The sequence below is a fragment of the Rana temporaria genome, chromosome 4, assembly GCF_905171775.1.
Source record: "Rana temporaria chromosome 4, aRanTem1.1, whole genome shotgun sequence".
NCBI lineage: Eukaryota > Metazoa > Chordata > Amphibia > Anura > Ranidae > Rana > Rana temporaria.
In genome coordinates, this window is record NC_053492.1 from 37,101,516 (window position 1) to 37,125,929 (window position 24,414).

A 24,414-nucleotide genomic window follows, 5' to 3' on the forward strand; every position below is an offset into this window, starting at 1 on the left:
TATTCGGAAATGCGAATATTCACCGCGAAATTCGAAATATATCGCGAATACTCGAATATGCCATATTCGAGCCGAATATTCGCAATACGAATATTCGTGAGCAACACTACTGGTGACCCGATGTGATTGACGTTTTTAACAAATGGTGCATGCGCCGTCCGTGGACATATCCCAGTGTGCAATGCTCCAAAGTACGCTGTTTCGATGTGAACGTAAATTACGTCCAGCCCGATTCGCGTACGACTTACGCAAACGACGTAAAAAGATAGGCCTGTTCCGACGTCCATACCTTGCATGGGTTGCGCCACCTAGGGAGCAGCTTTATCTTTACGCCGGCATATCTCCAACGTAAACGGCGTAACTAATTGCGACAGGCGCACGTAGGTTCGTGTATCTAGCTCATTTGCATATTATACGCCAAACTCAATGGAAGCGCCACCTAGCGGCCAGCGTAAATATGCACCCTAACATACGACGGCGTAGGAGACTTACGCCGCTCGTATCTTAGCCTAATTTAAGCGTATCTGGTTTCCAGAATACTCTTAAATGTACGACGGCGTAGATTCAGAGTTACGACGGCGTATCTACTGATACGCCGGCGTAACTGTATCTGAATCTAGCTAAGAATAACGTTTAAGGCACTATGTCTAACACAAACATGTGTACAAGGCAGTGCCCCCCAATATCTATGTGAAAAATTTAAATCCCACAACCTCGATTGCGTTCTCCGTTCTACCAACCAAAATCTACTCCAGATACCTAAGGCCCGATACAAGTCCAAAGGAGAACGAAGATTTGTCATCCAAGGACCTAGACTATGGAACGCTTTACCAACCAGCATCCGAACGGAAGTGAATCACCAGGCCTTCAGAAAAAAACTCAAAACCCATCTATTCTGAAGGCAACGTATAGGAGGAAATGGATACCAAGCGCCCTGAGGCGATTCAGTTCAAATGTGTTGCGCTATATAAGTTTTTCATTCATTCAAGAGGGTTTACTTCCTCTTTAAGCATGAACAGTTGGACCATTTTACAGTTTAACCACTTTCTTACTGGGCACATATACCCCCTTCCTGCCCAGGCGAAATTTCAGCTTTTAGCACTGCGTCGCTTTAAGTTAAAATTGCGCGGTCGTGCAACGTGCCTCCCAAACAAAATTTACGTCCTTTTTTTCCCACAAATAGAGCTTTATTTTGGTGGTATTTGATCACCTCTGCGGTTTTTATTTTTTGCGCTATAAACAAAAAGAGTGACAATTTTGAAAAAAAAACACAATATTTTTCACCTTTTGCTATAATAAATATCCCATTTTTTCTCAGTTTAGGCCGATACGTATTCTACATATTTTTGGTAAAAAAAAAAATATCGCAATAAGTGTATAGTGATTGGTTTGCGCAAAAGTTACAGTGGCTACAAAATAGGGGATAGAATTCTGAAATGTTTTTATTATTTTTTTTTACTAGTAATACGGCGATCTGCGAATTTTGTCAGGACTGCGATATTGCGGCGGACACATTGGACACATTTTTGGGACCATTCACATTAATACAGCGAACAGTGCTATAAAAATGCATTGATTACTGTATAAATTTGACTGGCAGGGAAGGGGTTACCACTAGGGGGCAAGGAAGGGGTTAGATGTGTATCCTGATAGTGATTCTTACTGTGGGGGGGGGGACTGACTGGGGGAGGTGACCGATGCTGTGTCCCCATGTACAAGGGACACAGCATCTGTTTCCTCTCCCTTACAGGACGTGGAGCTCTGTGTTTACCTATTGTAAAACGGATTGACCTTGACCATTCTGCTCTTCTCCTGCACCGACCTCTGGCTTGCCTTACGGACTCCGCCTTGTCTCCAGTGTTTGACCCTCGGCTTATACCCGGATCTGCCTTTGGCCTCCTGTGTTTGATCCTCGGTCTGTTCTGGACTTTCTGTGAACTCTGGTCCTGCGACCCCCCAGTCATCGCACAGCAGCCCTTCTCTACAGAGGACCTCTACGCAAGTCTTCCTTCCGTGGTAGCCTGTGCCTCTTCGTGCCATCCTCTCCCTGTCTCACCTCAAGGGGGCGGAGTGTGCCTAGTCGCAAGAGTGAACCGCTCTCGGCATCGGTAAGTATCCTGACACCCCCTCCCAGACTGCGGAATGCCTAAAAGGCCCTGACAACCTAGTGCTCAATGTCCAGCTTCTTCCACCCGACAACTCCTTCCCAGCTGGGCTGTCTCTAGGTATTTTTTTTTATTTTTTGACCACCTCAGCTTTTACCAAATTCTAGAGACCAGCTCATGATTTGATGCTTCTTACGTCTCGGTTTGTGGTTTGCATCATGTGTGGTATAATTTCTGTGCTCCCCCTTTTTTTTTTTTTTTTTTTTTTTTTTGTTGTTTTGTACTCTTTAAATTGTTCATAAACCTAACCATTTCTATAGCGGCCACCCACTGGGACAGTGAGGTCATGACCCCCTTTCCGTCCCCCCTCCTCCCAGCTTGAGTGGTCGAGCCGATTGCCATATGGCCAGCTTTCGATTTTTTTTTTTTCCCCTTTTTTACTAACACCCCCCCTCCCCCTCATGGCTCCCAGGAATCTCCTAACTTTTCCCCCAAATAGAGGGGAAAACTCAAAAGTTCATCCTGACTCTCTCAGCATAACTCCATGTTTTTTTGTATTCCTTCCATTTTTCCTTATATTCGCCTGTTGTCTCTAGATGTCCATCCTTTAACTCTTCAAGCCTATACGTTTCCTCCACTTCGTCTATCCAATTCCAGACGTGTGGGCTTTCCGTCTCCTGCCACTTTTTGGGTATGAGTCTCTTAGCTGCATTTAGAAGATGTGGGAGTAGAGACTGCTTATATTTTTTTACCCCCTCTTGGCTGCAATGAAAGAGCACGACCCAGGGGTCCTTCTTTAACTCTTCGCCCGTAATAGCTTTAATTTGACTCAGAATTATGTCCCAATAGGTTTGAATTTTTGGGCATAACCACCAAAGATGGGCCATTGTGCCTCTTTCTAAGCAGCCCCGCCAACACTCTGCGGTCTGATCTGCTTTAAATTTGTTAGCTTTATCCGGGGTGATGTACCACCCTGAAATACACTTATAATTTGTTTCGGCAGTTCGTGTGTCGATTGCAGATGAATGTGTTAGGTGCAAGATCCTTTTATAAGTATTTGTCCCTCTTGTGATTCCTAACTCTCTTTCCCATTTATCTATGAAGGGTGCTTCGCTCCGAGAGCCTATCTTTACCAATATCCCGTATAATTTAGTGATAGTGCCCTTTGAGTTCTGTGTTTTGCAAATCTTTTCAAGTGGAGTTAGCTCCGCCTCCGTCCGTAATGGGCGGGGGAGGTGCCGAACAAAGTGGTGCAGCTGGGAATAATGCCACCTATCCAGATTCCAATAATCCGTTTTGGATCTCAGATCTTCATAGGTCCTTATCTCTCCATCTTTAATGATATCTCCTAAGTGAACAGTGTCATCCTTAATCCAATTCCCTCCAATTTTATTTTCCCCTGGTGCAAAATAAGGATTTTCTTTTAAATTCATTAGTGGGGAGTTAAATTTCCCTTCTAATTGTGTCTGGGTCCTATCCCACATTTTTAAAGTGTCCCGTGTTAAATCGTGTGTTTTGTGATCTAGTGCTCTATGTTGTGCGGGAATCCAAATAATATTTTTCAAATGTTTGCTTGTTAGTGCTTTCTCAATTTGCACCCACCTTTTGTCAGTCCTATCCCGTGCCCATTCAACTGCCCGTGATAGTACCGCCGCCTTATAATAGCTTTTGATATCCGGAGCTGCCAGGCCGCCAAATGACTTACCCTGCTTTAGGGTGGAAAGAGATATTCTATGCTTCTTATTTTTCCAGACATAGTTTAATAACAAGGCATTAAGGATTCTCAAAAATTGCTGGGGGAGGACTATAGGAACTAATGAGAATTTATAAAGAATTTTTGGGACTACCACCATCTTCAGCATATTGATGCGTCCGATCCATGATATAGGTTTATTAACCGTTCTTTTTAATTCGCTCTTGATCTCATTTAAAAGGGGGACATAATTTATTTTATACATCTTCTGCTCTGTGTTAGCCAATTTAATACCTAGGTACTTTAGTTCTTTGGTCCATGGGAACGCGCAGATTTCCTTAACACGGCATACCTCCTTTTTATTTAAATTAATATTCAAAATTTCTGATTTGGTTACGTTGATTTTAAAGTTTGAAATGGCGCCATATTGTTGCAAAACTCTAGTGAGCTTGGGGATCGACTTGGCCGGGTTGGTTAAATAGAACAAAATATCGTCGGCAAAAGCCGATAATTTATGTTCCTCCCCTTCCACTCTCACTCCATTTATGTCGGGGTCGTTACGAATAGTGGCCAATAGAGGCTCTAAAGACAAAATGAAGAGGAGGGGAGACAAGGGGCACCCTTGTCTTGTCCCATTTTTCATCTCGAAGGGCTCAGATAGCGTAGCATTAATTTTAATTTTTGCAGTGGGATGATAGTAAAGTGTTTTAATCCACCGGGCCATCCTGTTTCCTAATCCCATGGCATTAAGCGTCTCCATCATGAGCCCCCAGTCTACCCTGTCAAAAGCTTTTTCAGCATCAACTGACAGGAATAGTCCTGGGGGCTCATTCTGCCTTACGGTCTGTAGCAGAAGGATTGCCCTAAGACTATTATCTTTGCCCTCTCTGTTGGGCACAAAACCTACCTGATCGGGGTGTACCAAGGAGTGCATGACCCCTTTTAGGCGCCCCGCAAGAATTTTCGCAAAAAGCTTAATGTCTGTATTTAACAGAGAGATAGGTCTGTATCCCGAACAGAGAGAGCTATCTTTGCCTTCTTTCAAGATTATTGTAACCACCGCCGCTATAGCTTCCCTGCTAGTTTCAAATTCAGACCCCAGCCCATTGAAGTATTTACACAGCCTCGGTATCAAAATATTGCTATATCTCTTGTAGTACAGGTTGGAGAACCCGTCCGGCCCCGGGCTCTTTCCGCCTGGGGTGTTATTTAGGGCTATTTTTATTTCTTCCTCAGTTATAGGGCGGTCCATGTTCAAACTTTCTATCTCTTCTAATCTAGGGAGTCCTGCCCTGTCAAGGAAATCTCGGATCTTTCCCTCCCTTTCCCCTACCTGCCCCCCTGGGTGTTTTAATGTGTATAATTCCTCGTAATATTTTTTAAATGTATCCGCAATTTCCCTGGTTGCGTAAACCATGTTCCCATCTTTCCTTTTAATTTTATCTATATAGTTCCTAGCTTTCTTTTTTTGGGCCATCTTAGCTAGGAGCTTGCTTGGTTTGTTACCCCATAGATATCTCTCTTTGGAAATACAGTTTAGTTTGTATCTCGCTTCCTGTTCCATAATCTCCTTGAGAGCATCTCTTTTTATAATTAAATTGTGGTGAGTCTCTTTTAATCTCTGCGCTTTATGTTGGCGTTCTAGGGACTCTATCTCCTTAATCAGGGTGTTTGCTTTATTTTTCCTCTCTTTTATTTTTTTAGCTCCCTCTGCGATTAAGATTCCTCTAATATAAGCTTTGTGCGTCTCCCAAAGGGTAGCGCTGGTAATCCCTTCTGTATCGTTGGTCAGAAAAAATTGTTTTAATTCCGCCTCCACCCTATTTGCCCCTCCTTCGTCACGAATCAGGCCATCATCTAGGCGCCACAGCGGCCGCTGTCTCTTTTGTGTGGATAATTTGATTTTCATAGGAATTGGAGCATGATCTGACACAGTCATGATTCCTATAACCGTCTCCGTTATAGAGTCCAGCAGCCTATGATCCGCCAGGATGTAGTCAATTCTAGAGTATGTTCCGTGGGGAGGAGAAAAAAACGTGTAATCGTGTTCATTTGGGTGAAAAATCCGCCAAACATCCACTAGTTGGTGGTCATGAATCTTTTGTTTAATTCTCTGTAAGTGCCCATTTTTGGTCTCCTTCCCACGGAACGTACTATCTTCTTTCGGATCTAAGACAAAGTTTAAATCACCCATCAGGATTATATATCCCTCCGCGAAATTATTCAGTTTTCCCAGGATTTTACCTAAATATTGGGTTTGGTGTACATTTGGGGCATAGATATTTGCCAAGGTATAGACGATATTATCAATCCTTACCCTAAGAAATATAAATCTCCCTTCTGGGTCTGTCATCCTTGCCTCGAGGGTAAACCCAAACCCCCTTGTGAACCCAATTGCCACGCCCCTAGCGCGTTTTGAGATAGAATCCCCATAGAACCAAGTGGGGTATGCAGGGGAGTAAAGCTTGATATTTGCGTCTAAGGTTAAGTGGGATTCCTGAATGTATACAACATCCGCTCTAAGTTGTTCAATCTCTGCGAGAACCTTAAGTCTTTTAACGGCTGAATTTAATCCCTTTACATTATAAGATAAAAATTTTACTTCTGTCATTTTCCGTAGCTAGATCATTTCCTACTGAGTTTTCCAAGAGATTCCTTGGGAGCCATAATCCCTTTTCCCTCCCTATTTTGAAGGAGGAGATTCCCTCTCCCCTTCCAAACCCACCCTCCCTCCCCCTCACCTCCCCCCTCCCACCCCCTTGCCCAGGCCTATACATCACCTCTGAACCGTAGGGATCCTTGGTACCCCCTACCCGTCGGTTCTTATGGATGAGGTGAAGCACCACTGCGCCCCTCCCACCCCTTTTCCCCAGGAATTTTTCGGGGACTAGATCTTATATGGGTGGGGTAACGGATCAAACCTCCCCATTCCCCTCCCTAGTCCTCCCCTTCCCCTCCCCCCCTCATCCCCCCACAACGCCCAATTGCGTTACTCCGGACCACCCCGAGGGCCCGGCAATCTTCCGCAAGCTATTCAACCCATCCGGGTAAGTCCACAACTGGCATATCCAATCTGCGGCAGAACCCTGCCAGGTCTTCAGGAAATATTAATTTTGCTGACACCCCTTCTTTGTGACCTATCAGACAGGCCGGGAACCCCCACTTATAATTTATATTATGTAATCGCATCTGTTCCAGTAAGGGTTTTTGGAGTCTTCTTCTGGCCAGGGTTTCCCATGCCAGATCCATGAAGATCTGGATCTCCGTCCCGGCATAGGATAAGGGAGGCTTTCTTCTCAATTTTAGCCAGATCTCCTCTTTATGTTCGAAATGTCTGAACCTAGCAATAATGTCCCTGTGCCAATTGCCTCCTCCCTCCCTGATCTTCCCCACACGGTGTACTCGTTCCAATTTGAGGGGACCTTCCGAGCCATTGTCGAGAAGGGGCAGGAACAAATCATTGAGAATTTTTCTCAAGTCTTCTCCCTTCTCCTCCTTAACAGATCGTATTCTTAAATTTTGCCTTCTATTACGGTTCTCTTGATCTTCTAATCGGTATTGCAACCGCCTCTGATTTTGTTTCATAGTCAAATGTTGATTTTTTAATTCAATAAGGTCGAGGTCCTGCTTTTCTATTTTTTTCTCTGCTTCCTCTACTCGTTCTAACATGTGAAATAGGTCCGTTCTTAATGTGCTGATTTCCTCCCTTATTACATTCTCCACCCTCTTTAACATTGCGTCCATTTCCCCCGTGGTGGGGACATGAGAGTCCAGGCTAGGGTCATCCATTTGGTTAGATACATGCTCAGATTCTGTTGAAATATCAGCAATAAGGGTTGCCGTCCCCCCCACACTCTTCTTATTTGTCCCAGTTTTTTCCACTTTTTTTATCAGACCTGGGCTCTTAGAACTCCCGTCCGGGGTCATATAGTGTCTGATCGTACTCGTGGAAGAGGTCTCTTTGGGTATTTTCGGGGCAGCCCCCCTTGTTGACCTATTCATATTATATTTCTTTGTCGTTCTAATTCGTTTCCCCAGTTTGAGCAGAAATGGGCAGGTCTCCACCTCCCCCCCTTTTTTTTTGTAGTTTTTTTTTTTTTTTTTTTTTAAAAGCTCACTGGGGGGCTAGTTGAGACTACTAGGGGGGGTGTTGGTTCCTTCCGAAGACCAAAAAGATATCTGACCCCCGGTATTTCCAGGGATCTTTAAAGGTTTCGGTGAACTGCCCAGTACGTTAAGGTGTGTGCGTAAAAGGAGGATTGCGTACCCTCTAATTTAGAGGGGGGTCCACATCCAAAAACACTCGGGGCCGTCCTTGGAATTTTTCCCCTATAAAGAACCTAGGAGTCTTTAGGGGGCGAAAAACCGGGGGGGGGCTGTATTTCCGCGTCCTCTTTATATATACATATATATATATATATATATATATTTTTTTTTTCCCCCGCCCTTTCCCCTTGGGGTACGCAAAACCTTTGGATAGAATGGGGCTGCTACACGCTATGCCCTACATTGTCCTCTGGTCACCCCGCAGAAAATCTAGGAAAATCTAGGTTAGGCCTGGTGAGGTGGCGACATCTCTGGTATTGCCACTAATGCTCCAGTCCAGTCCCCCAGTAATTTAGCAAAAACCTGCGGAGGTAGGTATAATGTCTCTTATATGGCTGGTTCTTTTCCCCCTGTGCCACTGGGGTTTTTTTCAGCAGCGTATATGGTCCAAAAAGTTATGTTCCATGTAAGCTTAAGCTCCTGATATGACACAGTTACACTTTTCCCCCTTTTTATTTGATTATTATTTATTTTTAACCAGTAGCCGGTCTGGGTAGATTAGGCGTATTGTGAGTAGGCGTCTAATGTTTGCCACCTATACTCCAGAGCAAAAACCCCCTCGATGGTTTCTCTATAATTAACACAGGTAAGTACGGTGGCACAGGGGTATCTAATGCTTTTCCACCAATCCCCAACAGACGGTATAAGTGTAAGTATCCACCTCGTACAAGTGTGAGATCATGTAGACCATAAATGCTTGTCCAAGTTAGGTCAATGTAAGGAGTAGAGAGAAATAAAACTTTTACATGTCCACTTATAACACATAGAGTATTGCTTATAAAGAGGTAATGCTCCGCTTTCTTACCCTGTCTTCACTGTTAGAGCCAGATCCCAGGTCGACACATTGCTACAATACCGTCTTGTAACAGAGAGAAAAAGGGTTAATATTACCTCTTTGCCGAGTTTTCTTATTGGACATATCTTTTTCTTTCAGCCTGGTGCTGCGATGTCCTGGGGTCAGTACAAGCAAGGAGGGGGGGGGGGGCGGGCGGCCAGCAGGCACGCCACGGATGGAAGCCTCCCTGCTATTCCTCCGAACTTTAGATCACCTGCCGCCGGGGGGGCGTGGGGGGGGGGCCGGAGAACGAGGAACTCACGGAGAGCGGCGGATGTAGACTGCGGGGTGAACGGACTAACCGCTCGGCGGACTTCCTCTCCCCATCGCGTCCGCCGTCACTGAAGCTCCGCCGGGTCTAGATCCCTCCGTCTCCCGCAGCCATCGCCAGGTCGGATCCGTCGCGCTGGCAGCTCCTCCCTCCGACGTGCGTGCTTCACGTGCACCACGTCATCTCTGCTGGAACCTAGTTCTTCTATGGTTTCCTTCTGTCTCTAGGTATTTAAGGAGGCCTGCCCCCTGCCAATCCAAGTTGGGGATTGGTCAGGGCTCCTTAGAACACCCCAGACAGCTCCCCCTCTCTTCTAGAATCCTCTAGCAGCAGGAGGATGGCAACCGAGAAATGATGTTGCATGCGAGTCACCTGCTGCTATTTTAGGCCACTCCCAGCCCATACAGATCAAAACAAACAGGAAGCTAGGCCTGATTAAATTTACCTGCACAAACAAAAATCCTACTTTTAGCACCTACCTAAAGTAGAGGGTGCTACACAAGCAAGTTTCTGGAAAAAAATATCCTTGCAATCCAAGGTTTTACTGTAATTGCATATTTATATTAGATTGTAAGCTCTTATGAGCAGGGCCCTCTTAACACTCTTGTATTTTAACTGTACTGTCTCCCTTTAAATTGTAAAGCACTTTGCAAACTGTTGGCGCTATATACAATTCTGAATAATAATAATAATAATACCAGCATAAGGATTTAACCACTTGCTTACTGGGCACATATACCCCCTTCCTGTCCAGGCGAAATTTCAGCTTTCAGCACTGTCACGCTTTGAATGACAATTGCGCGGTCTTGCAACAAGGCTCCCAAACAAAATTGATGTCCTTTTTTACCCACAAATAGAGCTTTCTTTTGGTGGTATTTGATCACCTCTGCGGTTTTTATTTTTTGCGATATAAACAAAAATAGAGCGAAAATTGAGATTTTTTTTTTACTTTTTGCTATAATAAATATCCAAGGGACACACCATCGGTCTCCTCTCCCTGACAGGACATGGATCTCTGTGTTTACACACAGAAATCCATGTCCCTGTCTCTGTGACTGCCGATCGCGGGTGCCTGGAGGACATCGCGGCCGCCAGGCACGCGCATCGGCACTTGAGTGACGTGGCGGGCATGCACGCACGCCCCCAGTGGCTGGAGGCCGTATATAGACCGCCTCCCGGCAATTAAGATCCACATTGCGGCCGTAAAAAGTCGTTGGGCCGGCAGGAAATGCTTAAAGTAGTAGTGTTGACTGAGAGTGAAGTTTAACATCTGCTTGTCAGAGCCATTACCTAAACTCATGTCAGTTCCTGACTATAAAGCCTTGTACACACGCGCCAGAATCTCTCGTTTTTCCTGACGAGATTCTTGGCAAGAATCTCTTGTCACCCGAGTGTACAGACTCTCCATTCAAAGGAAACGCGGTGACGTCATCGCATACGATGAGCATGCGCTTGTCACATTCTATGCCGTCACCGCCATCTTGCTGTATCCTACCTATGCCTAGGAAGCTACCACGCATGCGTCAAAGTCATTTCGAGCATGCGCGGGTTTCCCCAGAGACCAGGTAAGTATACACACTCTCGGGTTTCTCGGCAGGAAAACTGTTCTCTATTTTTCTTGTCGAGATTCTGGGTAGTTTTCTTGTTGAGAAACCTGAAAGCCTCGTACACACACTTGGTATACTCGGCAATAAAGCCCTGCCAGCAGTTTTCTTGCTGGTTCTTGCCGGGTATACCTAGCGTGTGTACAAGGCTTTAGTCCTCCAACACAAACAGCACCTTTTTTGTGTCTTGCCCTTTCAGCGGCAGGCTCTCACAGAAGAGAGAACAAAAACGTGTCCTGAGCACCAATCAGCTCAGACTTGTAGACAGCTAATGACGTGCACATATATAAGCACGCCCTGTAGAAATAAACTTGAATGTAGTCGTGGCCGAGTGGTTAAGGCGATGGACTAGAAATCCATTGGGGTCTCCCCGCGCAGGTTCAAATCCTGCCGACTACGTCTTCTTTTTTTTTTTTAATTACTCACACTCTAAAAAATGCTGCTGAACGTGTAGGTCTACGGAAACCTTGGCACATAGATAACAAGATAACATATAAGGACATATTTAGAATGGTTTGGGGTTGTTTTTAAATTTTTTTCTTTAAGTATGATTACAGGCAACTTTTTTTTTTTTTTTTTTTGTTGTGAACAGAACAGCAAGGAATTATAACTCTTGTCTGGATTTTTATTGCGGTCTGTGTCCTTGTTGGGGAGATTTACCCTCTTGATTTACCCTCTTGATTTGTCATGTATACCATTATCTTAAAAGTGAAAGTAAAAGAAAAAAAAAAATTTGGGTTGTCCCCAGTAAGAGGTAAAAACTTTCAATGTGGACATTAGCTGTGGTGACAACCAGGAATTCCCTCACTTTGAAGAGTTTTCCTCTTACTTCTGGTTTTGGCAAGGGGACAGGAAGCGAAGGGAAATTTTCCCAATGAAGCACAAATGGAACATAAAAAAATGACAGGGGGTTATGCCCTCTTACATGCGAACAAATAGAGCTTTCTTTTGGTGGTATTTGATCACCTCTGCGGTTTTTATTTTTTAATAAACAAAAAAAGCGTAAATTTTGAAGAAAAAACAATATTTACTTTTTGCTAGAATAAATATCCCCCACATTTAAAAAAAAAAAAATGTCTTCATCAGTTTAGGCCAATATATATTCTTCTACATATTTTTGGTAAAAAAAAAAAAAATCGTAATAAGCGTATATTCATTGGTTTGCGCATCTACAAACTATTGGAAAGATTTATGCCATTTTTATTACTTTTTATAATAGTAATGGCGGTGATCTGCTATTTTTAGCAGTACTGCGACATTGTGACGGACAGATCGGACACTTTTTGAGACCATTGACAATTATACAGCCATCAGTGCTATAAAAATGCAGTGATTACTGTGTAAATGTCACTGGTACGGAAGGGGTTAACACCAGGGGGCAATCAAGGGGTTAAATGTGTGTTCCCTCAGTGTGTGTTCTAGTTGTATGGGGATGGGTGTGACTAGGAGAGGAGACATATCGTTTTTTCCTACTTAGTAGGATCAAACAATATGTTTCCTCTTTCCTGACAGCACAGGGATTTGTGTCTTTACACACACAAATCCCTGTGCTGTTGCTCGTGCATGCGATCGTGCCCGCCAGCCACGTGCATCGAGTTCCCTGCCGTGCACCCTCTTGTGGCCGAAAAAGATAAGGATGTACCCGTATGGAGTTTCGCCCAGGGGAGACATTCTGCTGCAGTATATCTGTGTGAGATGGCGGGGAACCGGTTAAATAACATTGCATTTGCACTAAGGTTGTCCCGATACTAGTATCGGTATCGGGACCGATACCGAGTATTTGCACTAGTACTTGTACTCGCGCAAATACTCCCGATGCCTGGTAGAATACTTTTTTTTTTCAGTGCAGGTGGAGTGCGGGTGGAGAGGGGGCGGAGCAGAGCAGTCCTCGTATGGGGGAGAGGAAAGCTGCTGCCGCTGCTGCCTTAGGCTTAGACAAAGCCAAGTCAATCCCTCCCCCCGCCGCTGCAGACATCTAGTTACTATGCGCTGGGGGAACACAACAGCTGTCATTTGCATTTGAATAGCTGTGTGTTCCCCCGCCGCGCCGTCATGTATAGCCCCTCCCCCTTGCCCAGAAACTTTGATAGACAGGTCACCCGTCCGACGGGTGATCTGTCTATCAAAGTGCCCGGGCAAGGGGGAGGGTAGATACACTACGCCGCCGTAACTTACTTTTTTTCAAATCCTCAAAGAATCCACGCCTTAAGTTACGGCGACGTAGTGTATCTTTGGCGGCGTAAGGGCGCGCAATTCAAATCGTTGTGATGGCGGCGTGTTTTATGTAAATACGTTGTGACCCGACGTAAACAACGTTTTTTTTTTTAACGGCGCATGCGCCGTCCATGGGGGTATCCCAGTGCGCATGCTCGAAATTAAACCGGAACAAGCCAATGCTTACGACAGTGACGTCATTCTACGCAAATTCCTATTCGCGAACGACTTACGCAAACGACGTAAAAAATTCAAATTTCGGCCATACTGAACATTGAGTACGCCACCATATAGCAGTTTTAACGCAAACGACGTAAAAAAATGCGCCGGCCGGACGTACGTTCGTGGATCGCCGTAACTAGCTAATTTGCATACTCAACGCGGAATTCGACGGAGACGCCACCTAGCGGCCGGCGGAAAAATGCACCTACGATCCGACGGCGTACTAAGACGTACGCCTGTCGGATCGATCCCAGATGCAGTCGTATCTTGTTTTGTAGATACAAAACAAAGATACGACGCGGGAACTTTAAAATTACGCGGCATATCAATAGATACGCCGGCACAATTCTTTTGTGGATCTGCCCCTTTATCTTTTTATGTGACAACACTGAAGAAATTACACTTTGCTACAATGTAAAGCAGTGAGTGTACAATTTGTATAACTGTAAATTTTCTTCCCCCTTAAAATAACCCACACAGCCATTAATGTCAAAACTGCTGGCACCCCTAAGGCCGCGTACACACAGTCGGACAAAACCGATGAGAATAGACCGAGGTTCAGTTTCATCGGTCCAAACCGACCGTGTGTATAGCCCATCGATCTGTTGTCCTTCGGTCCAAAATTTTTAAACATGCTTCAAAATCGAACCGATGGCCCGCTGCCCGATTGGTCCAAACCGATGGTTAGTACAGAAAGCATCAGTTCAAAACCCGCGCATGCTCAGAATCAAGTCGACGCATGCTTGGAAGCATTGAACTTCGTTTTATTCAGCACGTCGTGTGTTTGACGTCACCGCGTTCTTTTTTTTTTTTTTGCCACGTCAGACATAACCACAGCAAGAGACCTGCTCATGATTTTATTCATAATTCCGTCTCTACTTCAGGTATAGCATCATTTGTGGTAATTTTTTACTTGTTTCTATATTTGTTATTCTGCTTTTGTATATAGTTTTTTTTTTATTTCTCCTCCACACATAACTTCTTTCAGCCCTTTAACAATTAAAACGGGCTAGAACATTCCTCATGAATACAAGGTCCGACAAGTTATCACAGCGTGGTACCGTGGCACAACACCCCTCCCTCCCCCTCCCAGCTGCCCGTCCCCCCCACCCCTGACCATCTCCCGACTCCACCTAGTATTTTTATTTCCTATACTACTGCATTCTTATTCCACTCTCATATTTTCTGCGTACCTCCCAGACTTTTTAAATTCAGTCCATGTTTCCCAGATGTCCTTGTTTCCTGCCTTGTTCTTTTCCACGCCATATTTTACTTTCTCCCTCCTATATGTACCCTCTACGGAGTCGATCCACTCCCATATTTGCGGGCTTTCCGGGTTTCTCCATTTTAGGGGTATCAATCGTTTCGCAGAATTCAGCAAATGCGGAATCAATGATCCCCTATATTTGTTCACCGGTGTATCTCCCCCATGAAAGAGGACTACCCAAGGGTTGTCTTCCACTTCTTTTTTAGTTATCTCTTTTATTAAGGCCAAAACTTTTCCCCAGAACATTTTGATTTTTATGCAGTCCCACCACAGGTGGGCCATCGTTCCTCTTGCCACACATCCTCTCCAACATTCCTCTGACTCTCCTACTCTAAATTTAACAATTTTATCTGGGGTAGCGTACCATCCTGTCAGGCATTTGAAGTTCATCTCGGCGGTTCTTACATCCACCGCCGAAGTGTGAGTCAAGTTAAGGATTCTCCCTATGGTCGTCTTCCCCCTTGGAACTCTTAGGTCTCTCTCCCATTTTTGTATGTAGTTTAGCGTATCCGACTCATCTATTTTCTGCAAATATTTATATACTTTGGAAATATTTCCTTTTGAGCTTTCGGTACTGCATATATGTTCCAGTGTAGTGTACTCCTCTCGTGACCTCAATGGGTGTGGGAGGCGCTTAACGAATGACACCAACTGAAGGTATCTCCACTCGTTGAGCGCCCCAATTTCAATCCTAATTTCGTGAAGGGTCATAATTTTGCCCTTTGATATTATATCTTTTAACTGTGTTCTATTTTTAATCCACTTACCCCCTACCTCTTTAGTCCCGGGTGCAAAATATTTGTTTTCTTTCAAGTCTATAAGAGGTGAATTAAATTTAGTTTTTGTTTGTGTAATCTATCCCATATCCTTAAAGCGTTATGTGTAATTGCATGTGTTGACGTGTGTAGGGTTCTACAATGTGGGGGGTTCCAAATTAATCTCCCTAACTGTGCCCTCGCTAAAGTGCATTCAATACCTATCCACCTTTTATCCTGGGACTCTTTAGCCCATTCTATAACCCGTGTGAGGACCGAAGCGTTATAGTACAATCTGATATCAGGTACAGCCAGACCGCCTTTTTTCTTGGTCCGTTTTAGAATTTGTGCAGAGACTCTTTATTGTTCCAAATGTATTTCATTAGAAGGGAGTTAATTATTTTGATGTAGGACGGTGGCAAATAAATTGGGACCATTTGGAATTTATATAAGATTTTGGGGATAAGAACCATTTTTACCACGTTTATCCTCCCAAACCACGAAATTGGTCTATTATATATGGTTTTAATTTCATCAAGGAGGGGGATAAAGTTTATTCTATATATTTTCTTAAGAGTATTTGCCATTTTTATACCCAAATACTTTATCTCTCTTTGCCACGAGAAATTGTATTTCTTCCGCAAATATAGTTCTTCTTTATGAATATTAATATTCAGAATCTCCGTTTTTGTTGTGTTCATTTTGAAATTTGAGACCTCTCCATATTGTTTTAAGGTATCTATTAACTTCGGGAGAGTGACTCTTGGGCTGCTTATAAAAAATAATATGTCATCTGCGAAGGCTGACAGTTTGTGCTCATCTTCACCTACTTCTACTCCATAAATTTCTGGGTTTTGTCGGACCATTGCCAGAAGGGGTTCCAATGATAGGACAAAGAGGAGGGGGGACAGGGGACATCCCTGCCTAGTCCCATTTTTCATCTCAAAGGGTGCGGAAAAAGATCCGTTAATTTTGATCCTTGCGCAAGGATGGTAATATAGGGTTTTAATCCTCCTTATCATCCCTGGGCCTATTCCTATAGATTCTAGAGTTTGTATCAGGAATCCCCAGTCTACCCTGTCGAAGGCTTTCTCAGCGTCAACCGACAGGAATAGACCGGGGGTCCCACTTTCTTTAATCTGCTCGAGGAGGAGGAGCGCCCTCACACCATTGTCTTTTCCCTCCCTCCCAGGGATAAAGCCTACCTGGTCTGGGTGGACAATGGCTGTCATCACTCCCTTCATTCGTTCATCCAAAATTTTTGCGTACAGTTTCGTATCTGCATTCAGGAGTGAAATCGGTCGATAACCTGAGCAAATCGTATTATCCTTTCCCTCTTTTTTAATCACTGTGATCGTTGCTGTTAAAGCCTCTCTACTTATCTCGTAGTCTATTCCTAGGCCATTAAAGTATTGACAAAGTCTGGGGATTAAGATGGTACTGAACTTTTGTAGGTAGGCAGATTTAAAGCCATCTGGCCCGGGACTTTTCCCCTTCGGAGTGTTTTTTAAGACCTCGCTTATTTCCTGCTCCGTTATAGGATCTTCCATTCCTTCTACCTCCCCCTCTTCTAATTTCGGAAGATTGGCTAGCTGTAATATTTCCCTATTCTTATCCATTTTTTCGCGTGGGCACCTGATCTTTTGTTGGACACCATATAGTTCTTCATAGTAGCTCCGAAAGACTTCTGCTATTTTATTTGTCGTGTGGACTAAGTCACCGTTCCTGTTCCTGATTTTTTCAATAAAATTCCTGGTTTTCTTTTTTCTTACCATTCTGGCCAGGTTTTTACTAGGTTTGTTTCCCCAGACATATCTTTCTCTCTCTGTCCTGTCTATATATTTCTTAGTTTCTTGTTCTGCCAAAGCTCTATATTCGTCCCTTCTTATACTTAACTTATGAAGTATTTCCCTCTTTTGCCCCTGTGATTTGTGTTCCTGTTCCAGCCTATATATCTCCTCCCTTAGTGTTTTTAATTTACTCGTTCTTATTTTATTTTTCCTTGCCCCTTCTGCAATAAAAATTCCTCTTATATAGGCTTTATGGGCGTCCCAGAGGGATGCTCTTGAGATACCCTCCTTATCGTTCTCCTGAAAATAGCGTTCCAATTCTTTCTGTACCCTCTCGACTACCTCCCCATCCCCCAACAGACTCTCTTCCAATCTCCATTCTGGTGGTGTATCTTTTTGTATAGAAGTTTTTATTTTCATGGTTATAGGAGCGTGGTCAGATAACGTCATGATCTCGCACCTTACTTCTATTACACTCTCCAGAAGTCTATGGTCGATGAGGACATAGTCGATCCTCGAGTACGTCCCATGTACAGGCGAGAAAAACGTGTAATCGCGGGCCTTAGGATTGAGGATCCGCCATACATCCACCATTTGATTTTGTGTCATTTGTTTTATCAGTATCTTTAGATGTTCACGATTTGTCGCCTGCACACAGGACGTACTGTCGAGGCTTGGGCACATGCAGAAATTGAAATCTCCCATCAAAACTACATGGCCCTCTTCAAATTCTTTTAATTTTCTCATAATTTTACTAATATATTTAACCGAGTTCACATTGGGGGCATACACATTAGCCAGGGTATAAACCTCTCCTCCTAGTTTTATTTTCAAGAACAGGAATCTCCCCTCAGGGTCTGTTTGTCTATCCACCAATGTGAATCGGACTCTGCTAGCGAATCCAATAGCGACCCCGCGGGATCGCGATGAGATTGTATCCCCGTAATACCATACCTCGTATTCTGGGGAGTACAACTTTATATTGGACTCCAAAGTAATATGGGTCTCTTGTAGATAGGCAATATCTGTTAATTCACAGAGAATTTTATGTCTCTTAATATGAGAATTTAGTCCTTTTACGTTGTATGAGAGAAACTTGACATCTGTCATATAACTTTTTTTTTAAAGCATTTGAGATAGTTTCTTGTGGAGTCGATCAGATGGTCGCCCTGCCTCCCCCCACCCCCCAGCTCTCCCCATTCCCACCCGAAAATATTTGTAAGTCAGTCTCTCTATATCTCAGGGGGGGGTTTCCCCCTAAGCCTTCCCCAGATTTCTGCTTTATCAATGTAATTCCTGAATCGGACGACAACATCCCTCGGTCCGTATATATCTATCTGCTGAGGATTCCCCACTCGATGCACTCTTTCGATTTTGAGGGGCTTCGTTTCTGCTGGTCTCTCAAGTAAGGGACAAAAAATTGTATTCATGATATCCATGAGGTCTTCTTCCTTTTCCTCTACTATCGCTCTGACTCTAAGGTTCTGTCGCCTGTTGCGATTCTCCTGGTCCTCTATCCTGTAAGCCGCTACTCTCTGGCTCTCGGTCAGGGCCTTAACCTGCCCTTTCAGGGCGTTTATTTCTTGATCCTGTTCCTCTAATCTCCTTTCTGTCTCTGCTACTCTTTCCCTGAGTCCTCCGAGGTCTACTCTCACCTTATTGATCTCTGTCCTTATAACATTTTCCATCCTTAATAGCATTGCGTTCATTTCTGCCTTTGTAGGGGGCTGTGTGTCCTGTAAATCTAGGGTAAGCTCTTCAGAGTTATTGTGATCTTGCTCGCTTTCTATTGTAGTTTCATTTTTAGAACTCTCCGCACTATTCGCGCCCTTTTTTAATTCGTTCTTCTTCTTTTCAGTCTTTTTTGCGAGACCCGGACTTTTAAGGCTCCCCTCTTGAGTCATATATTGCTGTATGGAGCTATTCCCCGAGTTATTCTTAGTGGGTTTTAAGGTGACACCTCTCGTCGATCTATTCATTTTATTGGAGGGTCTGATTCTCTTCCCCAGTTTGAATAAAGATTTTTTACAGTCTACGATTAATTTTTTCTCAGCCTTACCTTGACTCCTCTATGTGGGAATAACTATTCCCCTCTTGCTAATCTCTCCTCTCCCTTCAAGGGGAAAAATGAGGCGCAGAGGGGGAAGAGGAGATAAGAAAAACGGAGGATATGGCCGGGAGCACCAAAGAGGAAAAAGAATACAGGGGAGAGGTCCCCAGTGTAGAGCCCAGGGAAAAGGGGAGAAAAGAATCCTGTCTACTACTCCTCGTCCGATACCCAACTTGATTGCTACAATGGTCAAGCCAACTGTTGCTTTATCTTCCTATGTCAGGGCTGTCCTCCGTATGATTTTAGAGTTTGAGCTGCGGTATTTTCTCTGGCTTGTCCTCCTTACCCAGGGTAGCCTTTCTCAAGGTTGGACTTCCCAAGCATCCAGTGAGATTTTATATGTGTGTCTGTGCTTTGGGTGAGAGTTTTGCAACTCCTTATCTGTTGAGACTTGAATTGTCTTCGCTCGGTTGTACACTGCATATAATTCTGTATGTTATAATTTATACGCCCACTTTGCACATAAAGGTTACCCCGTAACTTAATCTGACAAGATGTTGGTAACTTCTATAGGCAACTGGTGATTTAGCTCAATTCAGCGTCTCTTGACGCACTGGTACCTCAGCCCACAGTTACGTTGCCGAGCTAGTTTCCCTGTATGTCCGCGTTAATTAATCAATGCGAACCTTTTACATGTAAGGGGAGTCCTGCTCCTTCATGAATTAATGTATTATATACAATCTTTTTATACGTATGTAAAAAATAGGACTCGAACCAGTATAACTTCCCTGGTCTGACTGCCACTCAAGTTACAGGTAATTAAGTGTGAGCACCTTACTGCTGAGATACAAAAAAAAAAATCAAGCCAGCTCCGCAACATATAGGATTTCTGCCACAAGTCTCTTCCCAGGAATCAAGGCAGCTTAAGTCCCTTATCTTTAGATACACTTGTCAGCTTAGCACATATTAGTGAATCGCCCGTAAACATTCTACCTCATGCTTTGGTAACCGCTAATGACACCGCATTGATGATAATGATAATAGTCCTGCTATCTCCGTGTTATAAGACTATAGCACAGTCTTTACCCAAACATGTACAGCATTAGCTCGTTGCACACTAGTTATAGCACTTATTAGGAATTTTCCTATTTATCTCCTGGGCTGCGGCACCAGCAGAGAGTCCCAGCACAAAAACACAATACCGGGGGGAGTGGGGGGGGGCCCCGGGGAGGAGGGGGGGGGATGCGGGATGGCACCCGACCCTGCTCGGCTCCACTGAGCGTCTCACCCAACCTCAGGACCTCCTTAACGACCTAGTGCTGCCGCGGCCAATGCTGCTGAGGCTCCGTTGTCCTTCCTGGATCATCCTCGATCGTGGCGCCGCGTCCTCCGTTCCCCAGCTGCTCCCGGCGCGTAGCTTCTTCCGGGTCACGTGGTATCCCTCTGGGTCCCGTCTGTATGGAGGTTCCTTCGTTGGGCCGGACCGGGCAGGGCTGAGTCTCCGACTCGGTCACCGGGGGTGTCAGCCTCTTACACTGGCATCCACCGGTCCGAAGCTGGTTCCGTCGGCTCTCCGCTCCCGCTACCCCGCGCCATGGAGCACTCCGGCACCTCCCACCTACACGTGCACGTGCGTCACGTCCTGTCGACCTTGTCCCCGGATTTTGTAAAATGTATTCTAATAGAATTACGAATGCAATAAAATCTACAAAAGTACGTTTTTACAATCAAAGGAAATTAGACACGAAAATACGAATGATCATAAAGCAACGAAAATATATTTCTTACGAAAATACGAACGCGGCATGATGGAAAATATAATGTAAATACGAATAGCAAAACAACGAAAATTAAACTAACGTAAAAACGAAGGAACGAATAAAATCATTTTAAAAATACGAACGCGGCAGAATACAAAATATAACGAAAATACTAATCTCGATTCAACGAATAATAAACTAACAGAAAAAAACGGAAACGGAAAAAAGAGTGTTACGAAAATACTAAAGAGTACGAATACGATAACTAACATCTTACGAAATTACGACTCGTTACGAATCACGATAAACGAACAGAAATAAACGAAAATTTTTGCTGTGCACATGTTTAATTCTTTGTTCAACGATCCTAGACATCATACAACTCAGTAGATTGGACACATCTAGTGATGACATGGGATTATCGTGGGTGGACAGTGCTGGAGAGTCAGCATATATTGCAGTCAGGGCTGTTTTTTGTTATCTAGGATCTCATCAGTTGACCCCCTCAACAGTTATTATTTATTCCTTAACGTAAAATAGATCTTTTGTTTAATAATGGTATATAAAAGGAACAAATGAACATAAAATGTGTTGGGGAGAGATCAAATTCTTTTCTATTGTTCGGAAGGCAACTATTTTCACCACGATACCTCCAACAACCCATGGGATATACCAACTAGAGAGACTTTCTATAAATAAGTACAAATTTGAAGTAAACCGATAAAGTAGATCTAAGTTCAAAACTCTATTTTATAGGAAAATCTAAAAATGTGCCTTAGAAGTAGGCGGAAAACGTTAGCTATTGAAGTCTACCTGAAAAATTGCTTTGCACTTCCTCTGTTTAGGCCCTCCAGTTTCATAGCTGTATATGTACAGCGTCAGAACATCTAATACACTGCTGGCCTTCAACTACCATTCTCATTAGATTTGGTTACGTCAATGCTGGAGAGAAAGCCACACGTGAAGATTAGTAGTGTAAGGATGCGCCTGCTGAATTCATCATGTCAGACCTTTGTGAAACTATCCAAGAACATACTGTAGTTGGTAGGATTTGAAGCTGCACAGGAAGACCCTAATGGATTTCGAGGCCATCGCCTTAACCACTCAGCCACAACTACACACAGTTTAGGTGCACCTGTGCTGCATGGAAAAGGTTAAGTTGTTTTGTGAATGGAGGTAACAGTGAGCTTTGTGCCAATTTACTCAGGAGAATTCAAAAAATACAAGACATGATTGAAAATGACAAAAGCAGACCGTAGTCGGCAGGATTTGAACCTGCGCGGGGAGACCCCAATGGATTTCTAGTCCATCGCCTTAACCACTCGGCCACGACTACCTACAAATGTGGACTGTAGAGGTGGTGTGTAGGCTGAAGAGGTTGTAGGAAAAAACTTCCATTGAAGTCACACTAAATATAAAGTGAAAATCTAAGCACACATCTTGTGGTGGAGGCAAGTCTTCCATAGTGTTTGAATAATGACTAAAGAACAGACTGACAAATGCCCATAGAAAGGCAATTTTAAATTCAGATATTAAAAATATTACTTTTCAGTATTGGTGAAAAACATAGTACCATACGTTCTAAACTTTAGGCTTGTGGCCTGAGGAGACTCTGCTCTGGAAACCTGAGGAAATGCTCATAGACGCAACACCATCCCACTAGAAGTTCAACTACCTGGAGACAGCAAATATCCCTTCGTCCTTGCTCTATGTCAGTGGTTCTCAACCTTCTAGTGGCGTGACCCCTTGATATAATTTCCCAAGTTGTGGGGACCCCTAACAGTAAATTTTATTTTCATAGCGTGGGTTGAAAGCACCCAAGACAAGACAAGTAATTTGCTCCCCTAACCCGCTGACATTTAGCGCTCCCTGATTGCCTTCCACTCGTACAGTATTAAAACCCCTTATAGTACTCTTTAGGATGTACCACTCTTTCTCTTTGCTCTCCTTTCTTTCCCTTTCATCTCTCTCTATCCGAATTCCTTGTTTTTTCCCCATCCCTCCCTCTAACTGTCTTTCTTGCTCTCTCTTTTTTTCCTTTCTCTCCCTTTTTCTTTGTTCCTCCACCTCTTATTATCTCCCTTCCTGTGAGAACAGTGCGGGCTTCAGGAACAGCCCAGGATTTGGTGACCCCTGGCAAATCATCATTTGACCCCCAGGTTGAGAACCACTGCTCTATGTACTCCAAAACGGCTCCAACCTTCCCACACCTGTGTGCTCTGTGTACGTTTTAGGTTCAAAGATGGTTTGCAGCTTATCCAAGCCACTTTTTTAGAGAGAATCAGACCCTTCTGTATTGTAGGCATTTCTAACCTGAAGCAAGTGTGCAGATGTTGTTCAAGACAATAACACAAGCCACTAGCAGTACAGGAGCCATAACTGTTGAGTCATATCTTCATTGGACAATCCAAGAACAGACCATAGTTGGCAAGATTTGAACCTGTACAGACAGACCCCATGCAGACAATACAAGAGCAGACTGTAGTTGGCAGGATTTTGAAGCTGGAGCAGGGAGACCTCAATGGATTTCAAATCCATCGCCTTACCCACTTGGCCACAACTAGGATCATGTCTATATGGCCTACCTTGACCACATGGAAGATGCTAACTTTGAAGTGCAAGGCTTTGCTTTTTAAGTTCAGGCTTACCACCCTAATGCCCCTAACGCTCCACTGTTCTGGACCCACAGACCATCTTTCAACAAAATTCTGGCACCCTTTGTATGGACCATTTCCCTCTGCTGGGTGCCTGCCTGAGCACACAGATCTATGCCTGGACTGTTGGGGTGGAGAGATCATCTGACCAACAGTAAAAGCATAATTCCAGTAGGGAAGCAGGGTATAAAGCTCCTATTCTTTAGAAGACTATGATTTTGCTTTATCCACTCTGTTGATCTGTGCTTTCTTCTGCTGATCCTTGATATATTGACCCACCAGGTATCCAATCATCAGTTCACAAGGGGAAGCAGGGACATAGTTAAAACTAGTCTCTTTAACCACTTGCTTACTGGGCACTTAAACACCCCTCCTGCCCAGAGCAATTTTCAGCTTTCAGCGCTGTCACACTTTGAATGACAATTACTCAGTCATGCAACACTGTACCCAAATTATTTTTTTGTCCTCTGGGTTTTTTATTTTTTGCGCTATTAATGAAAAAAGACCGAAAATTTGGAAAAAAAATGATTTTTTCTTAGTTTCTGTGATAACATTTTGCAAATTATTAATATTTCTTCATAAATTTTGGCCACAATTTATACTGCTACATGTCTTTGATAAAAATAACCCAAAATTTTTGGAAATTATTTGGTCTGTGTGAAAGTTTTAGAGTCTACAAGCTATAGTGCAAATCATAAAAAATTGTCACATCTGATCACACCTGATGTACTGAAGGCCTATCTCATTTCTTGGGACCCTAATAAGCCAGGAAAGTACAAATGCCCCCAAAATAACCCCTTTTTGGAAAGTAGACATTCCAAGGTATTTATTAAGAGGCATGGTGAGTTATTTGAAGTTGTGTTTTTTT

The 24,414-nt window shown here is 43.8% G+C and overlaps 2 non-coding genes across 2 annotated transcripts; one reads left to right on the top strand and one right to left on the bottom strand.

The window, feature by feature from the left end:
• The first annotated feature begins 11,151 nt into the window (after positions 1 to 11,151).
• On the top strand, positions 11,152 to 11,233 carry TRNAS-AGA. Its single transcript has one exon. It is a non-coding gene; the product is annotated as a tRNA-Ser (tRNA).
• A 10,913-nt stretch (positions 11,234 to 22,146) lies between these two features.
• TRNAS-AGA lies at positions 22,147 to 22,228 on the bottom strand. The gene has a single exon. It is a non-coding gene; the product is annotated as a tRNA-Ser (tRNA).
• Between the last annotated feature and the right edge of the window lie 2,186 nt (positions 22,229 to 24,414).